At 43.1% G+C, this 12547-nt stretch overlaps 1 long non-coding RNA gene across 2 annotated transcripts in view; it reads right to left on the bottom strand.

Annotated features, from left to right (window-relative positions):
- Positions 1–8441, bottom strand: part of LOC115831863 — a 183901-nt gene extending 175460 nt beyond the window's left edge. For both annotated transcript variants that reach the window (XR_004027353.1, XR_004027354.1), the window contains exons 1-3: positions 8298–8441; positions 6051–6782; positions 3632–3705 (exon numbers count right to left, since the gene is read on the bottom strand). This is a non-coding gene — a long non-coding RNA (uncharacterized LOC115831863). The remainder of the gene's footprint in view (positions 1–3631; positions 3706–6050; positions 6783–8297) is intronic.
- Positions 8442–12547: the final 4106 nt, after the last annotated feature.

The following is a 12547-nucleotide window of genomic DNA, read 5'->3' as shown; positions in this document are numbered from 1 at the left end:
GTGTAGCAGATGCACAGAGCAGGCACCTAGCCCCACTTGGCAAATCAGAAGAGGCAACAGCAGAGCTGAGCCTTGGAGAACCAGGAGCAGTTGTCAGGTAAAGCAGGGAGGCATAGTAGAAGAGGTGTGTTTCTTGTTTCCTTTCCATTTAAGCTATAAAAATATTCTTCTCCTTGTTAAATAGAGATGAAAGGGAAGCATTAAAGATCTTTAGTGTGAGCATGACACGATGATAGGGCAAGCTGGACGGAAGCCAAACTGGAGGCAGGGGAACTAGTTCCAAGGCTCATTCTCTGCTTTCCTCCAGGATGAGCTGTCTGCTAATTATCTCCTGCCCATGAAGCCACAGGCCCAGAGGCCCATAAAGACACAGCACTGAGGGGTCCCTGCTTTTACTAGAATTATTCCCGATAAGCTTCACTTGACAGAAGACTTGGCTTCCCCAGTCTCTGATTCTTTTGTAAATCCCCAGAATTCACCTAAGGTCTCTGCCCTGGAGCTTTTGTAAGCTGACCTCAAACCCAAAAACACCCCCCTTGACTGACAGTCCTCTCAGAGTGGAACCAAGAAGAAAGATATTAGTCTAAAGGGAAAAACCCACAGAGGCATGGAGTTCCCCTTGGCTAAAGGAAAAAGCATGTGCACAATGGTGTGGCTTAAAGAATGACAGTACTCCTTGACCTTCAAGGGTTGGGCTCAAGTTCATGGTTCTTTTAAGGCTGTCAGAAGCCACGGTGAGTCACAGCACTGTTTGTCCTGGGAGGAGGGAGGGTGATGGGGTGTGAGTCACAATGGAGAGAAGGACTCACTAGTATGGGGCTTGAGAAAGGCCTGTAATAGTGATGTCTTCCAGTGTCTTCTGAGTTGTCATGTTTCCTTTCAGACTTTGAGCTGGGCAAGGGGCTAAAAAGCGGACTATATGGTAGTCTCTTATTAATTAGAATGGATAACTAGAGAATAAGGGAAAAACTAACAAAAAAGGCCAGAGACAAGACAGGCCCTGGGGAATTCGAATTCCAGCTCATTTCAAAAATAATAATAATAAATCAAAGCTTGTCTTTTGTCTTTCCTGCAAAGAAATGTGACTTGGTAGCACCATGAGTGTATGAGTGATCTTGGGGCCAAATCTGTCTGCATGCGATCCCTGTTCTGCCTCTCCTTAGATGTGCGATCATAGGCAAGTCGGTGAATCTCTGTGGACATTAAGCAACATATTCTTGAACAATTACTATGTTCTGGGTACTTGACTTGGTATCTTATTTGCATCATCTCAAATAATTCCATCCCTACTTTATAGTAATACATTCATTTCAGGGTTGTTGGGAGGATTAAAGGAGATAGCCCAGTGAAAGAGTCTAACTGCCTGGCACAATATAGGGATTAAATAGGTACCATTTCCTTTTAACCTGCTCCTTTTTAAGGAAGTGTGCTTATCTTGGGCATTAGGTTTTCTATGAGCATGTTTACTGGAGTTTAGTTGAATTTATACATGTCTCCCTTGCAAAAGGGAAAAAAATGCCTTTGATTTTGGTCATTCTTGCAGTGTACAGCTTTATGTGCATTTTTTCACCAATATTAACTTCACATACATCATTTTAATTATGATTTTGTTACCTGTGACATCTTAGAACTATTAGCACAGAACATACTAGTGAAAAGCCAATCTGTTTAAGCAACAAAGAGAACTTGGAATAACCCTGTTTTTAATGTACCTATTCCCATGAGATCTTGAAGTTAGAAAGAAACAGCTCCCCTGGCTTTGCTGCCCTGACCCTTGGGTTGTACAAATCAAGTCGGCTTGGCACAGGAAGCAGCATTCAAATCCAGATTCTAACAAACCGGAAGTGAGGTGGAGAGAGATAGGATAAGCCTCTCCTTCGGGCACCAGAGTTCTTCTTATTTGAAGTAGGGATTCCTTGGGTAAATCTTGTATCTTACAGAAGATAAAATTATATAATAATTAAAAACTATGGCTCCCTAAGCTATGAGGATGCAAAGGCACAAGAATAATATAATGGATTCTGGGGACTTGTGGGGAAGGGTAGGAGGGGGTTGAGGAATAAAAGATTACACACTGGGTGCAGTGTACACTGCTTGGGTGATGGGTGTACCAAAATCTCAGAAATCACACCTAAATAACTTACCCATGCAACCAAACACCTCCTGATCCCCAGAAACTATTGATAAAAAAAGCCAAAATATGCACAAACCCTAATGTAAACTATGGACTTTAGTTGATTATGATACATCAATGTAGGTGCATCAATTGTAGCAAATTTATCACTCTGGTGAGGGATGTTAATAATTGAGGAAGCTGTGGTTTTGTGGGGGTAGGAGAGATATGGGAAATATCTGTACCTTCCTCTCAAATTTGCTGTGAAACTAAAACGCCTCTAAAAAAAAAAGTATATATAAAAAAAGATATGGCTTGGTAGCATCACATAAAATTGAGTATTCAACCCAAGACTAGACCCTTCTTTGGCTCCTTCGGATCAATAGCTTATCCCATATAGGAGTTATCAAGCCTTCATACAAGAAAAAATATATATATATATAACACACAGAAAATATATTTATATAAACAACTTTATATATATACACACACACAACTACATCTCCCTAAAAGCTGGGATTGTGGAATTGCTTTTGTTGAATTATCCATGGATTAACAGTACATAGAAATTGCTCTGAAAATTACTAATAAATGAAGGAAGGAAGGAGAGAGAAGACTGAATTTCAACTACACAGGAGATTTGCTAATTCCTGTCTGTCCAAGAGGTAAGAGAGATATAAGAACATCGGCTTGGCAATCAGACTTTCCTTGGGTAAAATCCAGGCTCTGCCACTAACCATCCCTGAATAAGGCATGTCACCTCTCTAAGCCTCCATGTCCTCAACTGTAAAATTGGGATATTCATACCTCGGTAGTGTGTAAGATTATATCATCACTCGATTAATCGATAGATAATAGATTATTCATACGAGAGTATCCAGCACGATGTCTGGTACACAACCTCCACACTCAATGTTTTTTTCCCAAAGTTCCTAAAATGGGAAAAACTTCATCCTTTTTATTTCATCTACATCTCCCTCTTACTTTTCCCTATTATAGAAGACTTGTGCATATGTGCAACTAAATAAGAAAAAAAAATTTTGAGAAAAAGACCCTATCAGAAATTTAAGACTTCTTTACCAAAGGAATTGTTTCTCCTTCTCTTTCTGGCTCCTCCTCCTCCTCTCTCCTCCCCCTTCTTCATGCATTCATTAGAGTAGTTATGTCTGTTCACAGACCCCCTAAGGTAAATAGGAATAATGGGCAGCTTACGGAAGCAGGTTGATACAAAGGGTTAGGGACCTGGGTTCTGGAGCCAGATAGCCTAGGCTTGACTCTTGGTTCTGCAAGCAATTAGTTTTGTGATTCCTGACAAATTAACTAACTTCTCTGTGTCTCAGTTGCTCCATCTGTAAAATAGCAACATTAACATTTACCTCCTAAAGTTGTTAACTGTTGACATAAGTAAAGCACTTAGAATAATGGCTGGCTCATAGTAAACTCCCACTGAATCTTACGTCTTTATTGCTGATCTAATTTTGGAGATAAATATGTAGGCTCAGAGAGACTATGACTTACCCAAGGTCACACAGCAAGAAGTAAGAGCAGATCTTACATCGTCTGCCTCAGCTCTCTCTTCCTTCTTCACCACACTGCAAGAGAAAGAAGGTTTATTTTGAGGCCTGTAAGCAGAGACAGCCTTGAGAGCCAATACGAATTACATGCAGCTTTAACATTAGATTGCTTGTAAGTTCCTGGAGCAAGGAGCTCATCTTAATCCACTTGATATTCCTAGTACCCACACAGCATCTGGGACAGAGTAAACACCAAGGGAATATTGGAGGAATGAATGAATAAAAAACATCAATGAGAAAATAGGGGGTGGGAATCATAATACTATTGGGAATTTTAGACTCCGATGAGTGAACCAGGTCCTGCCCATTAGTGGAGGTGTATGGAGGTGGGGAGGAGATGAAGGGGCATTTAGATTTCTAAGGGAAAGAAGGAACAGACAGACCCACCCTTAGAAAATGCAGCTCAGGTATTTCAAACACCTAATGTAAATGACGAGTTAATGGGTGCAGCAAACCAACATGGCACATGTATACATATGTAACGAAGCTGCACATTGTGCACATGTACCCTATAACTTAAAGTATCATAACAAAAAAAAAGAAAACGTGGTACATATACACCATGGAATACTATGCAGCCATCAAAAGGGATGAGATCATGTCCTTTGCACGGACATAGATGGAGCTAGAAGCCATTATCCTCAGCAAACTAATGCAGGAACAGAAAACCAAACACCACACGTTCTCACTTATAAGTGGGAGCTGAACAATGATAACACAGGGACACAGAGAGGGGAACAACACACACTGGGGCCTCTAGGGGGTGTGGGGGGAGTGAGAACATCAGGATAAATGGCTAATGCATGTGGGGCTTAATACCTAGGTGATGGGTTGATATGCGCAGCAAGTCGCCATGGCACATGTTTATCTATGTAACAAACCTACATATCCTGCACATGTATCCTGGAACTTAAAATAAAATAAAATAAAATAAGAAAAGAAAAATGAAAATGCAGCTCAGGTATAATCTATTGGAAGGGAGAGGGGCACACTGTCTTTGATTTGGGAGATCAAGCCTATCGAGGGGTGTGTCCTGGAAGAGGGGCAGTATATTATTGAACCTACTGCTTCCTACACGACCTCACCCCTGACTAATCCCCTTCTCCAAACCCCACTTCTGCCCAAGCTTGGAAGGAAATGGCTTGGTAGAAAATGAGCAGAAATAAAATGGCTGGTGAGGAGGAGCAATTGCCAGAGTTGCCCTAGTGAGGAGAGGTCTTTTCATGGAAATAGCTAAGTTCTCTTCTCAGGCAAAGCTGTAGTAACCATCATATTTGTGACTTACAAGGCATATTCCTGTCTGCAATCTCGCTGGAGCCCCTCAAGACTGCTACAAGGTAGGAAAGGGAGATTCCATTAGCCTCGTCTCACAGGTGTGAACACTGAGGACCACAGAGCAAGACAAAGCTGCCCCAGGTCACTGAGGGAGGTGGGGTCAGGAGCAGGCCCTGACACAAGAATCAAATGCATACCCTGGCCTCCCCATCCAACTCATTCAGGTTCTAGACTGCACACATGGCAAGTTCCATGCCCAGGGGCCTAGATGGTTCACAGGATGCCTCCCCCAGCCTTATGCCGCCACCCACACAATCCAGGTTTGAGGGTCAGAGATGGATGCTGGGTCTCTGTCTCTCAGGGCTGGCAGGAGTCTTGTTTGAGCCACCAAAGTGATAGCCCTTTGTAAACTTTTGTCAGTCTGGGTATTACAAGTGGTCAGCAGGATAGATTGTGACAGCTGCCTGCATTCAATCCACAGTTGGCCCCAAACTGACTGTATGGCCTTGGGCAAGTTACTTAATCTCTCAGGGCATCAGTTTCCTCATCTTTATAACGGAGATAATCATAGTGGATTTTGACTTTATTTAAAGATTTCTCTAAGCAGTTCAAACTTTCCATGATAGATTGGGATGCCTCATCAGGTGATGAGTCCCCATCACTAGAAGTTTCCCAGGAGGCTGGTGAATGCAAGCATCTGGATTTAGGGAGAACACTGTAAGGCTGAAGCAAGCACTGGGTAGGCTCGGAGAGGCCATGACTTACCCAAGTTCACACAGCAAGAAGTAAGAGCAGATCTTACATCATCTGCCTCAGCTCTCTCTTGCTTCTCCACCACACTGCAAAGGAAGGGAGATGGGCGGCTCACTGGTTCCCAAACTCCCAACTACCTTAGAATCACCCAAGGGATATTTAGAAAATGCAGTTCCATTGGCCCCACTCCTGGGTATTCTGATTGCAAACATTTCAGATGGAGCTCAGAAACCTGGGTTATTCTTAGGAGTACCCAGGTGTATTGGTTTGCTGGTGCTGTTGTAACAAAGTATCACAAACAAGGTGGTTTAAACAACAGAAATATGTTGTCTTACCGTTCTAGAAGCTAGAAGTGGGAGACCAAAGTGTAGATAGAGTTGGTTCCTTCTGAAGGCCATAAGGGAAAATCTGTTCCACGCCTCCCTCCTAGCACCTGCTGGTTCCCATCAGTCTTTGGTTCTCCTTGTCTTGAAGATGCATTACCCTGATCTCTGCCTTCATCTTCATATTAGATTCTCCCTGTGTTCATGTCTGTCTCTGTGTCTCAATTTTCTCTTTTTATATGAACACAGTCATGTTGGATTTGGGTCCATCCATTCTAATGGCCTCAACTTGATCATTTGTAAAGACCCTATTTCCAAATAAGGTCACATTCACAGCTTCTGCGGATTAGGACTTCAACATCATTTTGAAGAACGCAATTCAACCCATAACTTCAGCCAGGGTTAAGAATCAGTGCTGTTGACCAGAGCTTTTTCAAATGGAGTGTACCCAGGAACCTCCAGGAGATCCTAGAAAACAGCAGGTTCTGACTCGGTGGCTCTGCGGGCCCTGAGTCTGCTTTATGAACTGGAGATACTGTTGGAGCAGGTCCAGGGACCACGACGAGATCCTTTTCAAGACAAGATTCCTACAAAACCCAGAAATGATTGCCAAGCAAATAGAAGCTCTTTGCTCCATTTCTCTAGTGAAAAGGACTGCCTTTATTCTTTTTCATCTCCACCTGCAAGTAGAACTCAGATCCTTCACGCCTGTCCCGGAGGAGGAGCCCAGGAGGGGCACCCATCCTAATGCGGAAAGAAAGGATTGGGCTCTCAAGCTTTGGAAGAAGTTTCCCTCATCCTTATCCTTCCTACCCCAGCTTTGACTGTTTAATCTTGTCTATTCAGTCATTTTCTTATTCTTGTCGTTTCGTACTGTCCTCCCCCTGCCCCACCCTACGCCCACCCCCCAACGCCACCATCTGTTAGCCCAGCTCAGCCTGAGCCCGGGTGGGTGCAGCTGGCTCCCAGGAAGTGACCGCCGTCAGGTCACCTGCGCCCGCCAAGTCACAGGCCAGAACCTCGCAGCCCAGCAAGGCCAGCCCGAGCCGCGAAGAAGCCCAGCCTCGCCCCTGGAGCCAATTCCTAGCCGCGGGCGGGGAAGGTGCGCCCCGCCCCCGCACGCGCCGCCCCAGGCCGGGGTAATCGCGCGCAAAGCCGGGCACAAAGACGACAGCTGCGTGGCAGGGCCTGCGAGGCCGTAGCAGAGGGGCAGCCGCCCGCGCCTTGCAGCCTCCTTAATTTATTTATAGATGCGCTCGCTCTTTATGTGGCCTAGTTAAAGACGCCTTTCCATAAATACATAGAAACGGATGTTATTCTAGAGCCCACCAATAATAGACACAGCTGTAGAGGTTGGTGCTGAAATTAACAGCCCCACCTTGCTGTCCCCCCAAAATGGAAAATAAAAAGAGCATGTGTTTTGCTTTGGCTTAGGTATATGCAAGAGAGTAATCCTATTGAACAATGAGATGTTTCTTTGAAAACAAAGGAAGAATGTCTTAGCAAACAATATTTTGGAGCAAGGCTATACCTTTGCTAATCAAAGTCGGCTTGTATCTGGCCCGCGACTCTCACCCTTAACTAGGAGCATCTGTTTAACCCAAACAATCCTCTTCTTCCCCAGGCCACACGTGGTTCATTTCTCCACAAAATATGATTTGCCAAACACAATTCCGTCTCTTTCTGATCCACCCACTTGTTTGGGGCGTTGGCCCTATAACCGCTCTTTGGAGTCTAGGGGCCCAGAAAGAATCAAATCATTACAAAGCTGTGAAAGCGTCTCCAGTCTGTATCCCTTTGTTATTTCTCCCAGTTTGTTCTACAGACCCTTAATTCTATTATCCGGTTGTAATTTGGTTCTGTATCTCTCCAACATTCTTTCCTTTATTCTGCCCTCTTTCTTTGTAATCGATTGACTCATCTGTAATTGGATTTTCTCTGGCTCTTACCAGCTATTAAAAGTAGCTATGTGTGTGTGTGTATGTGAGTGAGTGTGCTTTCTAACTAGGCCACACTTTCCAGCGCCTTGCAGTCTTTAATCTTGCTCCCAGTTTCTAAGTATGAATTCAATTCCCTGATTCCTTGTGAGGCGTCAGGGAGTTGCAGAAAGGATACAAGCTTTAGAGGCAGTTTGGTTTTGTTTGTTGTGTTTAAGGCTGACATTTATCGAGCTCATGCTATGTGCCAGGCATTCTTCCAAGCGCTTTACAGGCATTAATAATCCTTACTACCTCCTTTTAGGGCAGATACTCTTATTACTCCATTTTACAGAAAGCAAGGAGATGAATGGGCTAAGAAACTTGCCAAGGTCAGAGCGCTTGATCACGATGCAATTTTTCTAAGTTCTCTTCATTTCGTATCTGGGTGACCTTGGGCACAGCTTCTTATTTCTGCCTCTGTTTCCACATCTGCAAAATGACTAAGTGTTGGTTTCTCTCACAGGGCATTTGTTAGAATGTACTGAGGGCACAGTGCCTGGTTGTCAGTGGGGATTAAACACACAGTCAATCCCAGTGCTGGGACAATGCAAGGGAATCCAGTAACCCCTGAGCTGTGTATTAGAGCAAAGACTAAATAAGGGAACCCTGGGAGCAAGAGTACAGAAATAGAGCACTGCTCTCAGATGCTTATAAAGCCACTACAGTCTTTGCTTTAGAGGAACGCAAACAGGAACCAAGCAGATCACTTTAGAGAACCATTAGAAAGATTCTGCTGCTGACAAGCAATGTAATTTTTGACAGTCACTTCCTCTCTGGAGCCCCCGGGTTTCCCAAATGTTAAAGGATGGGGGGAGATGGCTGATCACTGAGATCTCTTCTGTAACTATCTCTGGGGACAGGTTTGGTGCTGTCACCTCAAGGCTGGATCAACCGTGCCACAGCAAGTGAGTGCTTACACACTTCTTAGCTTCATGTCGTAAAATTATTTGGCTGGCACCACAAATGCATAAAGTAGATACTCTTACCTTCATTGTACAGATGGAGAAACTGAGCCACAGAGTGGCCAAGTAACTTGCCCAAAGTGGCATAGAAATGGTAGGACCAAGATTCAAACTATCCTCTCTCCACTAAGGTCCAGCCCTGCCCATTTCTCGTGTGGTTCTCAGGTAAAGATAGAGATGGGGTGGTGCAGACTGCAGGCGGTTAGGCACTGGGAAGGAATAAATGACTAAGGAACAATGGACGTGCCAGACTGACACCACGAGTAGCTTGTTACTTGACCATCATTTACTTTGTGTAAACTTATGACATCCATTTTTTAAACAATCTAATAGATGATTTTGCAAGGCTGTGGAATGAAATAATGAATCAGAAACACAGCATGTATAACACCTGGGCCTCATAGTCTCACAACTCTCCAATCATGTGAAGTATTATAATAATAATTATTGGAATGAATATTTAAATACAGTCTGTGTGTGCAAAGGTATACAGGGATTTTAAATGTAATTACCAGATTTTTTATATCAGATTAAGATCTATTTTTTTAAGTCAAACTTTCAAAATCAGTCCTAAAAATTATAAACAGAATTGGTTCCACCTCACACGCCTCTCTCTACCAGGTCCTTGTGCTGTTTAGAGGGACACAAAACCCAATTTTGACTGTCACTCAAGGGGTGCAGCGAGGAATTAACCTCTACTGCAAAACTGCAGAGTAGTATAATTTCATAACTTCAAACATCTGGCAAACTCCACAGGTAGTATTTGCAAAGGCAATTTTGCAATGACCACTTTCGTTATCGCTTAAGTCTTTTTGAGTATTTTCCTTGGGAAATCTCCAATGTTTAACATTCTGCAGATTTAGAGATTTAATTCTCAATTTTCCCAAAACTACATGATCCCAAATGTAACACTCCTTTTCAGATTTAAACAACATGTGTGTATTAACCTTGACAGCTGAAAAATATAACCTAATTGGACAACAGTTGTACAGACTGATCATTATAGTATTGTTTGAAATAATAAATAGCTGTAAGCAACTTACATATACAACTATGAAGAGCTGACTCAATAGCTCATGGCATCTTAACAGTACTCTAGTTACCATTAACTAGGGGTTGCAGGAGGCAGGGAATAGGGAGTGACCGCAAATGGATAAGAAACATTCTGAAATTCAGTAACAGAATTACACAACCTTGTGGAAACACTAAAAACTACTGAACTGTATACTTTAAAGGGGTGAATTTTATGGTATGTGAATTATCTCAATTGAAAAAAAAAGTGAGGGAAAAAAGATTGGTACAATTCTGCCAATTAAGAGCCAACAAACTATTCAAAAAAATTTTAAGTGATGTTATAGAAATGTACCTATTGACATAGAATAAGATTGAATATATTAAGGGGGGGGTGAACATGTACCAAGTGAGCAAATATTTTGATGAAAAAGTATTATCTGTGTCCAGATGGATGTAGAATATAAACCAAAGTGTTAACTGGTTATTTCTGAAATTATAGGTGGTTTTTGTTTCCTTTTTTCATCTCTAGGGATATATATATAGGATATACATATAGAGAGATATATATAGGATATATATAGAGAGAGATATATATTCATAGTTGGATATATAAGTTGCTTGCAGCTATTTATTATATATATATTTTATTAAGGGAGGCGGAAAAAGGAGAAAACAATTCTAGGAAGAGGAGAGTATAGATGAGAGAAGAAGTTTAGACCTTCAACAAAACAGAAGTGGACAAGCTTCAACAATGTGTCCAGTGTGCTCCACAATGCATGTTCTGTTCCAGGAAAACCATCATCTGTGGCCACAGGACAAATACACAAGGCTTCAATGTTTACTCGTAGACTGCCCTATCTCTTTCACTTTGGTTTAGAAAATGAAGGGACAGTTCTGATAAAAGTTACAAACAAAGCCAGCTTCATCTGTCAAGCTTTTTTTTTTTTTTTTTTTTTTTTGAGACTTTGAGACAGAGTCTTGCTTTGTTGCCCAGGCTAGAGTGCAGTGGTGAGATCTCAGCTCAGTGCAACCTCCATCCCCGGGTTCAAGCAATTCTCTTGCCTCAGCCTCCAGAGTTGCTGGGACTACAGGCACATGCCACCATGCCCAGCTAATTTTTGTATTTTTAGTAGAGGTGGAGTTTCATCATGTCAGTCAGGCTGGTCTTGAACTCCTGACCTCAAGCAATCTACCTGCCTCGGCTTCCCAAAGTGCTGGGATAGCAGGTGTGAGCCAGCACACCCAGCCACCTGTCAACCTCTTTTTGATAAACATAACTGAGTTTCACCTGTTATCAAAGACGCCTTCTAAGATCTGTTAACAACAATTTTTTGGTTGGTTATTTCCATATCATTGACATCATATACAAAATCATTCCTATCAATAAAGGAGAAATAAAATGATATTTTCAGAGCATCTGCTATAGATTAGGCATGTTTCAGGCAGTGTTGATGGCCATGTTTACTTGGCACTGACAACAAGCCCAGAAGTTGAGCATTGGGACCTATTATTGTCAGAGACACAGAGAGGCTGCTACGCCAGCCTGAGTTCACCTGGCTGCTGACAGCAGAGCCAGGGTCTGAATGCCAGTGTGTCTGACTCCCTAGAATCAAGTTCTAAACCTCTACAGCACACCACCCCCACCCGGATCCTTGCTCCCACAAGGTCCTTGTAGCCAACTAATTACCAAAGCACCATAGATTTCTGGAACAGCTTCTATGAAATAAAATTGATTAGGGCTGCCAGACAACTCACTTACTGAATTGCCAGTGCTCAACCCTGACCTTCCCCATTGAGGATGAAGCCCCCAGCACACACATACTCCATGTGCTAGAAAATATAATACTAGAGGGAGATGGAGGAAGGGGAAAGGAGAAATAAGGAGGGGAGGCAGCAAGCCTCCCTCCTACTGCGCTCCCTCCTACTGTGCTCCCTTCCATCCATCCAGGGCTTCCCCTGGCCCCAGCCCCCTCCCCACAGCCCTGCAGTTGGTCCCATTATCCCTTCCACCCCAGCTAATTATAGTCACTGATTACCTAACAGCAAGCCCTACTATCACCTGCTTTGGCCTGACAGATTATGCCATCTGGGCCACGTGGCTAGGGTCTGAGAGCCATGAGAGGTCACAGAGAGGGGCAAATGGCTCTGAATGGGAAGAAATGTGTTTACAGCCCTGACAGCTGACTGGGCAATTAAAGGGGCTTTAGCTGCGTGTTCCCAGCTGAAACCCCTCTCCAGGGACCTCGCCACCTAGTGCTATTAGCTGATGGGATGTGGCTGCATATCATACCGGTTCCAAATGTGGACGTGCTATGGGACTGCACCCTCTCCTAAAAAGGACAAGAAAAAGGACTCAGAGAAAGCTGTGGGCTCACAGTTGTTTGAGGTCCTTGTTGAGCTGACACCAGAATATACCCTCAGAAGAAATGGCCAGCATTTTGAGAAAGCACAGTGTCCAAATACCTTTTTCACTTCCTGTGTTTATTGTACATTACCTTAAATACATGTATGAAACACACTTTATGAAATTGAACTCTATGCGACTTCTATATTA

Source organism: Nomascus leucogenys, chromosome 20 (genome assembly GCF_006542625.1).
Source record: "Nomascus leucogenys isolate Asia chromosome 20, Asia_NLE_v1, whole genome shotgun sequence".
Classification (NCBI taxonomy): Eukaryota; Metazoa; Chordata; class Mammalia; order Primates; family Hylobatidae; genus Nomascus; species Nomascus leucogenys.
This window is presented reverse-complemented; position numbering and strand designations above follow the sequence as displayed.